This window comes from Euprymna scolopes, chromosome 8 (genome assembly GCF_053919585.1).
Source record: "Euprymna scolopes isolate OS-2025 chromosome 8, ASM5391958v1, whole genome shotgun sequence".
Taxonomy (NCBI): Eukaryota; Metazoa; Mollusca; class Cephalopoda; order Sepiida; family Sepiolidae; genus Euprymna; species Euprymna scolopes.
In genome coordinates, this window is record NC_136489.1 from 124,308,432 (window position 1) to 124,320,710 (window position 12,279).

General features: G+C 35.8%; 1 protein-coding gene across 1 annotated transcript in view; it reads left to right on the forward strand.

The window, feature by feature from the left end:
• Positions 1-426: 426 nt before the first annotated feature.
• The window catches only part of LOC145283752 (ubiquitin thioesterase zranb1-B-like), a 578,310-nt gene continuing 566,457 nt past the window's right edge, over positions 427-12,279 (forward strand). Inside the window, exon 1 of the mRNA XM_080132814.1 lies at positions 427-573. The gene's annotated coding sequence lies outside the window, so the exon portion shown is untranslated. The remainder of the gene's footprint in view (positions 574-12,279) is intronic.

A 12,279-nucleotide genomic window follows, 5' to 3' on the forward strand; every position in this document is an offset into this window, starting at 1 on the left:
AAAGTTCTATCTACTTCAGATGAAAACTAATTTAATTAATTCAGTAAAGCATTCAGTGGGTAGGGGGTGGGGTATTCTTTATGATAAAAATAAAAGTATTTTTGTTGTAATTGAATTTGTCTCGTGAAACCTTACACAAGATAAAACTACACATGCGCACACCTTAAAAACTGTTTTTTAAACATCAACATCTTATTTTAATTGCTGATTTTTTTTTTGTTGTTTGCTCAATAATACAAATAATAACCTAATCCGTTAATTTTTCCTGACTGCTTTGGAAACTTATGAAAAGGTCACCTGCCGTTTTGAGACATCCACAAAATATAACATTAAACCTTTGTCTATTTGAAGTATGAATTTCTCCCCCCCCCCCTTTTGCGTACATCCGGGTCTTTCTTCTTTACAAGATTCTGATTAGCTGGTTAAGATTATTACCAAACTATTACGAGAACTGTAGCAACGATGTATAATATATCCCTTCTGCTGGACATATCAGTGGTGGCTAAGGATTCGAAATGACCTCGCAAGTTATTAAATAGAAATAACGAAGAATGTTTGAAAGACTTATCGAAAGTGAGTATTTTTTTATTTGTCTAGTTTTCTAATTTTTTTTTTTTTTTTTTTTTTTTTTAACTTAACGAGAAACTTATAAAACCATGGAACAGATTTCGGAATTAACTAAAAGTGCTTCCAGTCACTTTACAGCAATTAGAACAACGAAAACAATTTCAACAGCAGCTATTGGAACAACCAAAAAAATTCTAGCGGGAGGTTTGAAAGGTTATTCAAACAACAGGTAAAAGAAAATAAATCACCTTTTGGAAGACGTATTATGTAGGACCACAAAAACAGAAGCTGACTTCGAATTGAAAGATGTTAAACCGAATTTTAAACCCCCTAAAAAAAAGTACCATTTTCTACGCTAAACACAATAAATGCGTAATAAAGAAATGTTAGAAAAAAAATGGGCGTAATTTCAAAAGTCGCCACTTGCCGTTTTGAGACATCCACAAAAAATAACATTTAACCTTTGTCTATTTGAAATATAAATTTGTCTTTTTTTTTTTTTTTTTTTTTTTTTTTAGCTCAAACTAAAACAACTTTGGACATTCATAGAGAATTGAAGATTTCTTACCTATATATATATATATATATATATATATATATATACTTGTACTTTTTTGTAGAAAAAGAAATCCCATACAGTGCTCTATTATTAGGGAAAAAACCTTTCTCGAAATAAGAGCAATATATTTTTTGTATAATATATACAGGAATTTACATTTATATCGGTAGTTGGTACCGACGGTTTCAAGCCTCAACTACCGGGCTTGAAACCGTCGGTACCGACTACCGATATAAATGTAAATTCCTGTATATATTATACAAAAAAAAAAATATATATATATATATATATATATATATATATATATATGATTGTTGAGCTGGATTAAATCGGACGATATGAAATAAAATGGAGGTGAAAGGACCTGGATACATAACAGATCCACACGACGCTTAATTGAGTCGGCTATAATCTCCCATTCCAGCAATATAATCAAAGAAAAGGTGGTACAAGTGCAGAGAGTGATCCGGACGTAAATAATAACGTTATTTAAAAAGCCATTCTTAACATGGGGAGGGTGTTTTGTACTTATTCTATACTTCAACTGTACAATTGAATAAAAAAAATATATCATAAAACTTTAATTAAACTCGGAAATACGATTTAAAAAATAGGGCGGATATCACTCTCTGCACTAGCACCGAAAAGGTTTTTTCACGTTGCTCCCTATCTGTCGAAAATAAATATTAAAGAGAACAGTTTAGACACTGGTTAAACTCGATATATATATATATATATATATATATATATATATAATATGAATAAAATACGTATAAATACGTTTGAAGCCAAAAACTGCAATGCGAAATTTTTTATAAAATAAACGAGTGTTTATTTTTTAAGAAATATATTTCGGAGTAAGACTCCTTTGTCAATATTTTTTTTATATATTACTAAAAAAAAAAAAAAAAAATCCATTCGTAATTTCACTTCATTTTATTATTTTTATTTCACTTATTTTATTATTTTTATTTTATTATTCATATTTTACTTATTTACTGTATTTTATTTTATCACTGTCTATTTTTAAACTCCATTTTATCAACTCCTATGCTTATTTTTAGACGCCATCTTTTAATTTCTACACTATTTTATCCCAATTCAATTATCTCTAATTTTTAAAAACTCCCTTCGTAATCTCGTTTCATTTTATTTACTTAATCTATCACGGTTATATTTCCAGACGCAACCTTTTAAATCTCGACGATATTTTAACTTTTAGACGTAATCCACTACGCTAGTTTACTCTAATTTATTTTCTCTCATAAAATGTATATATGTATATAAACATCTGATTTACATAAGGAAAACATGCTGCTCTCCCCCATTATTATATATAGCCCCCAAATCTTCCAACTCTCTCGTCAATGACCTTCCGTCTTGAAAAAGCTTGCATAAATCGGGCGAAACGTTGAGTATTCAGGTCCTTTCACCTCCATTTTATTTCATATATATATATATATATATATATATATAATGTATATGTAAGTTATGAAAATATATATGGCAATTAAGCTACACAAAATATTCTGTGTTTCATTCTTGTGAGAATTCGTCGAACATAAGCTACCTAGCTCTACATATGTACTGAGCACTGTTGAAGTAAATACTGAAAATTTATGCATAAAATTATATCTTCGTATATTATGATTAACCCTGTGTTAGTTACTTGGGTGTTCCAAACATGGTTAGTCCCATGTGGTGTTCATACACCCCAATACAAAAATGTTTATAGTTTTATTATTTTGTAAAATATAGTTATTCTGCTGGTTCAGGATATATATCTACAGTACCTGTTGAACAGTTTGAATCACTTGTATCTTGTTGATATTAATATAAAATGATACAATAAAATAAATTAAAAACTAAAGAAAAAAATAAAGATATTACATTAGCCAATCTCCTAGTTACAAGACTGAAAGAGTAATAAATTGTAAACAAAATAATCCGATCAAAACTTATGATAAAGAAAATACCAAAACATTAATTCCATATTAAATATAAGAGTAGCTTAATGATACATAATATGCGCTTGTATCTACAAATTTTCATTCCTACTAGAAAAATACAAAAATATATAAATCATAAAATCATATCTATGTTAGTCAGCTGGGGTGACTGGACACCCCAGAAGGACAAAGCGATATCTACCTCCAAAGAAAACTGAGATAGAACTGTGGCATACCATGTGTGCTATACCCTCACTGAGTCAAGAGAGTACTGGGAGGGAGGAAAAGAAATAAGTTGCTAACTAGGAATTATGAGCACTTAAGCAGAATTCGGGTGACAAAATACCCCATGAGACTAACGCAGGGTTAATTGAGTTTTTCAGAAGAACTGGTGTATGCCGATGATTTAGTACTTGCCTGTGAAACAGTGGAAGACCTACTTGTTAAGTTAAACGGTAATGTGTAGACAGAGCGGCCTAGAAAGAAAATGGCCACCGAGTTTTATGCAAAATCTGAAATTGAAAGAAATCCTTACACCACAAACGAATTTTAAAGATAATTCTTCATAAGAAAAAAAAAAAAAATTTTTTTTTTTCATATTAAATGACGAAATCCATCTTTTGAACATTTCCATCTCCAACCATCAATAGACTGCGAATAACGGTTTAATGCACACAGTGAATTACAGAATTGGCTATTAACTGACGTTTCGCAATCGAGTGAATCATTAAAGATTAAATCTGGACAGTATAAGGAAATGTGTGCAGAACAAAAGACTTTGAAGGTTTGGCCATGTTGAGAATCTGAGGGTTATTAGATGTGTAATAGTTGAGCTAGCAGGTTATGATGGCATGAGGAAGCCAAGAAAAAGATGCATGAAAGTGATAAGAATTGAATTTAAAGAAAGAACCAGAGTGATAGGTTAGTTTGGGAGTCAATTTCTAAAAGCTGTTCGACATATGCCAGCATGGAAAATTGATGTTGAACCAATGATGATGATGATGACGACGATGATGATGATTTATGTCTTGTAGCATCTTTTTTCATACATTTCGAACGAATCAGATGATTATTGTTTGCATTCGTTTCCCATGATATCTTTCTAGTTAGAATTCTTTCTAGAAAGACATCGGGCATTTATGAGAGAAGCCATGTGAAGGTTGCCAACGTCCTTAAGGGAAAGTATTTCTGCGGAACGAACTGGATTCGAACTTAGCACACCCAGATTATTAGGTGGTGTCGTTAACCACTGAATCACTATCACTTCCCTGATGATGATGATGATGATGATGCTCTTTCAAGTATGAGACAATGTTTTGTTTTCTTTCTTCTTCTTTTAACTTCACTGATTGAGACGTTATTTCATATGGATATTAGTGTGAACACTGACGAAACATAATTCTCTTTTTGACAGCGGATGTGTACACTCGTATTCTTAATATGAACGGCTTTATTAAAAGCGTGACATTTATAATATTTAGGCACCCTGTTTTCCAACTAACGTATAACAAAGGCATACAAAAGCCCATTTGTTTAGGCTACCCCAGCTGGCCAAGAGTGTCAGAACAAGAATAATAAGAGAAATAAAAAAAAAGGCAACTATAACCAATCACGTGTAGCGAAGTGAAACGTGACAATGGGTCATGCTTAAGTGAACTTTCTTTGTCTCCCTGGATAAACACTGAGTAACTATGACAACACAATGGTATAAGGGAAGACGGATTAAAAGGTCAGCAACTCGGAAGCATAAAATGTACTTTAAAAAAACAACAAAAAACGACAAAGACTTGTTGCGGTTAAAACCCCTGCTGTTGTCACGCTGGTTTTGACGAGAAGCATTCTTAGTACACGCAAGCTGCATGTCTGTCATGATGATGTGATATTTTAATTCATAGCTTGTCTATAGCATGCATGCAGCGGCCTTGCTGTTTTAACAATGTCGGTGACCACAGCTCTCCAAATTGTAGAGCCCTGGTAATCTCGGGAAGACAAGTAAAAACGGTAGTTACACATTGCTTTCCACCTTGATTTGGAGTGTATCTACCCCCGTGAGTTAAACGCACCCCCAGATACGAATCTGGAAATTGCTACAACTCAGCGTGGCACATACAGTGCCTAGCTTTCCCAAATGATCACCCATCCGGTACTGGCCAGGCTCATTGTTGCTTAACTTCGGTGATCTGGCAAGAACCGGTGTGCCAATGTGATTGTGTTGTATTCTCTACAGAATGCCTATTGCAGCCATAAAAAAGACTGCCAAATCAATTTTAAACTTGAAGAGAGATTTTCCCTTTAACGTTTTATGCAAAACAATCTAGATTACATATATTATTTAATTGGAATTCATTATTGAGATGAGTATTATTTATTAATTCATTTATTGCTGACTTTTATCCTCATCTTTTTAGTTGTTGTTTCGCAACGTTTCGACCAACTATTCCTCTGGCCTTCATCAGGTGGTAACTGCGACGGGATAGGAACTCTGAATCTCCTAACTGCATTTTCAGCCATTGAATCTCTACGGTTCCAGGTGAGAATTGTCTGAAGATAGCGGTTTCAATCCTACCCAAAACCGGCCAGAGGTTTAATTGGCCAAAACGTGGTGAAATAACAACAACTGTGGATGGCAGTAATTGCTGAGAATGCAGTTAGGAGATTCGGAGTTCCTATCTCGTTGTGGTACCCACCTGACGAAGGCCAGAGAAATAGTTGGCCGAAATGTCATGAAACAACAACTATGAACAGATGAGGATGATAGTCCGCAATTAATAAATTAACGATCTAGAATAGTTACCTCCCTCCTTCGTGCGTTAATGGTAAGTTCATACAAATATGTATCCACTGCATCTATTTTGTTTAGATTTTATTACATTTTGTTTATTAGTAGTGGGAAATTCAATGGCAATTTTCATTAGTGGCGGGCATTAATTATAAATATCTATTAGTGGCGGGTCTATATATATAAAAGTGAAAATATGTGTTTGTTTGTATGTATGTGTGTTTGTTTGTATGTGTGTTTGTATGTCTCGCAAAAACTTTCCACACGGGTCACGGATTTTCGCCAGATCGGTATCATTTTAAACTTCCAACCTTCGCCCGACAAATATCGAAAAATTGGCCAAAAACGTTAATTTCTTCACCTTGAAATCAGCAGTTTTCTACGGGGGGGGGCAGCAAAACCGTCCTCGTTCGGTTCTACGCATGCGCAAACGACGTCATAATCTGATTTAGTTTAAAGATTTGAAAAAGCGACAGAATTTTGGCGACGTCATCTTAGTTCAGTTGCTTAGAGCGCGGCTTCATTATCTAAACGTTTTGGTTCCAAATCGTGGTGTGAGATGTCTTATTTTTTTTTTCGATTTTTTAAATTTTAATATTGAAGCAGGGTTATTTAAGCCATTTTTCACGTGTTTTTCAGATTTTTTAACGTTCGTTTTTCTGTTTTTTTTACTTTGCTTATTCTTAGATTTTCGTTAACCCCCACCCCACCCCTCGCCCAACCACGCACACCCAAAAACACCCGGGCAACGCTGGGTAACCCCGAAGCCATTTTTCACGTGTTTTTTTTGGGGGGAGGGGGGTATTTTTCAGATTTTTTAAAGAAGTTTTAACGTTCGTTTTTCTGTTTTCTTTTTTGTTTTTCCGATTTTTACATTTAACATCGTTCGTTTGCCTTACGTTAGTTTTTTTTGTGTTTTTTTTTAATATTTACTTCGCTTATTCTTATGTTTTGATTAACACCCCCACCCCCACCCGAGCACACACACCTCCAAACACACGGGCAACGCCGGGTACCCCCCCCCCGCTAGTTAATCATAAATATCTATTAGTGGCGGGCATTAATTAGCAACAAAGTAGTGACGGGCATTAAACAGAGATTTCTATTAGTCGTGGGCATTAAATGGAAATTCCCATTATTGGCGGGCATTGAACAGTAATTCCCATTCGGGATAGTAATGGAACAGAATATTCGGTAATTGTGCATAAAGTAATAGCCTAACTTTCAAACACACCGGAAGCTGACACCCACGTCTCTCGCTGGAGATATGGAAGCATCAAATGGATACAATTTTCAAATATATTTTATGTTTTTTTTTTCACCCCCTTATAATTAAAATATATAAAAATATGTAAACTTTTTTTATCAATTAATTTTTTCGCGTCTCTCAATTGAGGTAGAAAGCACAAAATCGATTCAATTTTCAAATGAAAACAACAGCTGAACAACCAAACAAACATCACAGAAGCAGCTTCTTCCGCGTACATCAAATCTGTTGCCAAGGCCGCTGGAAAAATGGTCGGATCCTTCTATCGATCCAGTAGATATCTCACTGCTGATGCAATTCTCTATCTATATAAGAGCCAGATACATCCAAGGATGGAATACTGTTGCCACATATGGGCAGGAGCTGCTAGAAAAAACTTGTCCTGCCTTGATAGGGTTCAAAATAGACTTTGTGGCCTGGTGGGAGATGTCCTTTTCTCTTCGCTGCAACCTCTATCTCACAGAAGAGATGTTGCGAGTTTGTCTCTGCTTTATCGTTATTTTCATGGAAAGTGTTCGACTGAGCTTCAATCTATGGTCCCCCCTCGCCAAACTTTCACAAGAAACACTAGACTAGCTGAAAACATTATCAATAATTTTCCCCACTCTTTATCTGTGCCTAAACCTAAACATAGATTCCATGATCAAAGCTTCTTTTTTAGAATTGCACGCCTGTGGAATTGTCTTCCGTTTTCCTGCTTTCCAGCTGTCTATAATATGGTTGTGTTCAAGTCCAACGTGAATAAGTTTCTGATGAGCCGTTCCACTTAAGTTAACAAATTTACCGAACTTCCATTACTATCGATTACTATATTGTCCTTTTGACTACTCTACACTCTTTAACCCTTATCCTTGAGTGGCTTATCGGCCTTCATAAGTGGTGACGCCTATGTAAAAAAAAAAAAAAAAAAATCATACCTCTCACTTATGGATTTGGTTTGTCCCCTTTTTTTAAGCAAAGAAACTCTTTTTCAGAATATTTAATTTGATGATACTCATTGCAAACTATTCATTGCATACGATTAATTGAACACAAGTTTCTATTTTACCTTTACCTGGAAAAGTCGAGTCAGCTTCCGACGAAAGGGGGAAGTTTCTAGGGAATTAAATTCACAAGCGAGTTCCATTCATTTACTTCCTTATTACGGTAGGTAGATGTGCCACAAGGCTGGAAGGTCGGGGTGGGGGAAGCCAGTGCCTTCAAAGGCACATGCTGGATCTGCAAGAATACAGACCTGTCAACATTCCGCTGTCAGAGGTACCACAGGCGATTGTCAGTAAAACAATCTCATCTTAAAGAGAAGAGGTAACACCTGGGAGGATGCAAATCCTAAAACTGAGCTGGGCAATACCTTACCTGGATAGAAGACGACAATAGCTTACCTAGACAGAAGAGGACCTCGAGTCACTACAGTAATCCCTCGTCTGTTGGATTGAGCACTGAGAACGGATCTTTGGTAAGTACAACAGCCGTGGGGGCAACTATCTTACCCATAGCCTTAGAGGAATTGAGGTTCGATACAACATTAGTGCATCTATCGATCCAACCAATCCAATAGGACTTTTGTTTTACTATTGGGCCACCACTTATCAAGACCAAGCGCTACTCGAGAATGTGGGGTAATGAAACAAAAATGGTGCCAGATGAAAGATGAGGAACACTATGGACGTACTAATGAACTGATTTTCACTTATGGGACAAGAACTTGTTGACATTGAACTTGAAAACAACCAGGTTGTAATCAGTAAGGAAGCATTCCGGCAATAATGTGTTCCACAGCCAGAAAGCGATTGCAAAGAAGCTCTGTCCATGGAAATTCTGCCTAATACTAGGCATGTGCGTGGCATTTTCATAAATAAACAAATCTTTAACAAAACATTAAGCGAACAATCTGTTTGCACATGTCATTTTCAACAGATGCATACTTGCTGCACTTGTGTGTTTTGGGCCAGTAAGTAATCCAGAAAGAGAGTAAACAATAAAAATCTTTTCTACATACATGCACAGTCGTTGCTGGTCATCATTCTCTGAAATTCATACAAATTAACTAGTGATGGGACGATTTCAATACTTTTTCTGATTCCGATACAATTACTGATTCCAATTCCGATTCTTTATAAATCTCTAATTATTTAACCATAAGATTGTTATTTCCCTCGTTTTTCATAAAAACACATGTTAAATATGCAAATACTTTCCTAAATGCAAAATTTACAATTGTGGAGGATGATCTGTTGGTTTTAGCTTTACTGGTATTTTAAAATCAATAAATATTTATTATTTTATCATTATTAGCAGCAACGGAAGATTTTGCTTTAAACAAAATTAAATAACAAAAGACAATTAAAAGAATCGATTTGGCATCGAAAAATAGGCACCAATTTTTCCGATTCTGATACCAATTTTGATACCCGCAAATCTTCCAATTTTTTCTGATTCCCGATCCTGATTCCGATTAATTGTCCTGTTATATCCTTACTTTAAATAAGAATACAACAAGAAAACACGGGGTTATGGGTGAAAGACAAAGGGGTTTATTTACAAGGGAATACAGGTGACATAAGAGTTACTTGACATCTTGTCTTATTCTCTTCCTGTCTGTTTTTCTTCTCTCTCAATCACGTGAGAGGGTATAGTTCATTTCATCTATGAAGAGAGGTTAGGTTATTCCATTACATCAAAAACAGTAATAATATATGTGTGTGTGTGTGTGTGTGTGTGTGTGTGTGTTATATCCTTACTTTAACTAAGAATACAGCAAGAAACATGGGGTTATGGGTGAAAGACAAAGGGGTTTATTTACAAGGGAATACGTGTGACATGAGAGTTACTTGACATATTTTCTTATCCTCTTCCTGTCTTTTTTTTCCTTCTGTCTCAGTCACGTGAGAGGGTCAATCTATCTATAGTTCATTTCATCTATGAAGGGATGTTAGGTTATTCCATTACATCATGTCCCAACACAATAATTAACATAATCTCTACTTACTGACGCAGGGTCTCAATATATATAACACTTGGGTGGAGTATGGAGTGTCATTTTCGATGTGGTAGAGAATGAGTTTTTATGTTGTAAATATCTTGCGAGGAATAACCAAAGGTTGGAGCTCAGTCAAGTAACTTCTATGGGAATAACGATAGAGTGGAAAGAGAGATACTAACAACGTCTCTTCTTTAAGAAATAGATTACTTCTTCCCACTAGATTTCAAAGCCGATTTTGTACACTGTCAAAGAAGGAAAGAATGCTTTGTGTGACACCTCCTTAGACGTGGCAGCAATTTTCCAACTTTGGACGCATCTGTTATATCGGCCTTCCTTGAACAGAGGAATTTACACCGATTAGCACTATAAATAGCGCTAGTCGTTCCAACACCGGTGAGAGAGTTGCGACTGCACTTCAACTACTAGCCGAGTGCCCAGCAGATAGACACGCTTTCCTATCTTTGTACTTTATTGTTAATACACTTGTTCCTTAACCGAATCTCGACTTGATTGTTCTTTTTTTTCTTTTTTTTTTTACATAGGCATCACCACATTATCAAGGCCAAGAGGCCACTCAAGGATAAGGGTTAAAGAGTGTACAGTAGAAATTGGACAATATAGTAATCATTAGTAATGAAAATTTGGTAAATTTGATAACTTATATGGAACGGCTCATCAAGAACTTATTTTTTTATTTTTTTTATTTATTTTATTTTTTTTTACACAGGCATCACCACATTATCAAGGCCAAGAGGCCACTCAAGGATAAGGGTTAAAGAGTGTACAGTAGAAATTGGACATTATAGTAATCATTAGTAATGAAAATTTGGTAAAGTTGATAACTTATATGGAACGGCTCATCAAGAACTTATTTACGTTAGACTTGAACACAACCATATTGTAGTCAGCCAGAAAGCAGGAAAACGGAAGACAATTCCACAGGCGTGCAGTTCTAAGAAAGAAGCTTTGTTCATGGAATCTACGTTTAGGTTTAGGCACAGATAAAGAGTGGGGGGAATTATTGATAGTGTTTTCAGCTAGACGAGTGTTTCTTGTGAAAGTTTGGCGAGGGGGGACCATAGATTGAAGCTCAGTCGAACACTTTCCATGAAAATAACGATACATCAGAGACAAACTCGCAACATCTCTTCTGTGAGATAGAGGTTGCAAGGAGGAGAAAAGGACATCTCCTACGAGGCTACGAAGTCTATTTTGAACTCTATCAAGGCAGGACAAGTCCTTTCTAGCAGCTCCTGCCCATATGTGGCAACAGTATTCCATCCTTGGACGTACCTGGCTCTTATATAGATAGAGAATAGCATCAGCAGTGAGATATTTACCGGATCGATAGAAAGATCCCACCATTTTTCCAGCGGCCTTGGCAACAGATTTGATGTACATGTTCCATTTAAGATCAGGAGTAATGGTCAAGCCCAGAAGCTTGTCAAAACTTGAGGCCTCCTGAAGACGAGAGCAATTCATTTCAATTGATGCCAGATGTGGATCAGAATGTTGATGATGTAAAGAGAGAAGCTTGGTTTTAGATGCATTAAAAGTAACCAGCCACTCCTTTCCCCATTGTACTACGTGCTCAAGATCAGAGGAGAGAGAATTGGAGAGAACTTGGTCGTTTACTGACTTAGATGTGCTACCATAAATGGTAGTGTCGTCAGCATAAATGTCTACAAATGATGTAAGGATGTGATTTGGAAGATCATTAATGTAGATCAGGAAAAGAGTTGGGCCCAGGATGGACCCCTGAGGGACACCGGCATTAATACTGTGAGCTTTTGATTTTTGCCCCTCAACTACTACTCTTATGAACCTATCAGAAAGAAATGATTTAATAATTAAGAAGACTTTTCCAGCTATACCATAGCTAGCGATCTTATGAAGTAAACCTTTATGCCATACCCTATCAAAAGCTTTAGATATGTCAAGAGCAATTGCCCTAGAAAGATTGCCACCGTCGAGAGATTTGCTAATCCTATGCGATATAACTGTAAGCACATCTGCTGTAGATCTAGCAGAACGGAAACCATATTGAGTGTCACTAAGAAGGTTATTTTTGTTGAGATGGTTGATTACTTCTGTATTTAACACAGATTCTAGCAACTTACTCATGACGCACAGGAGACTTATTGGTCTGTACTGAGAGGGGGATGAGCGATCACC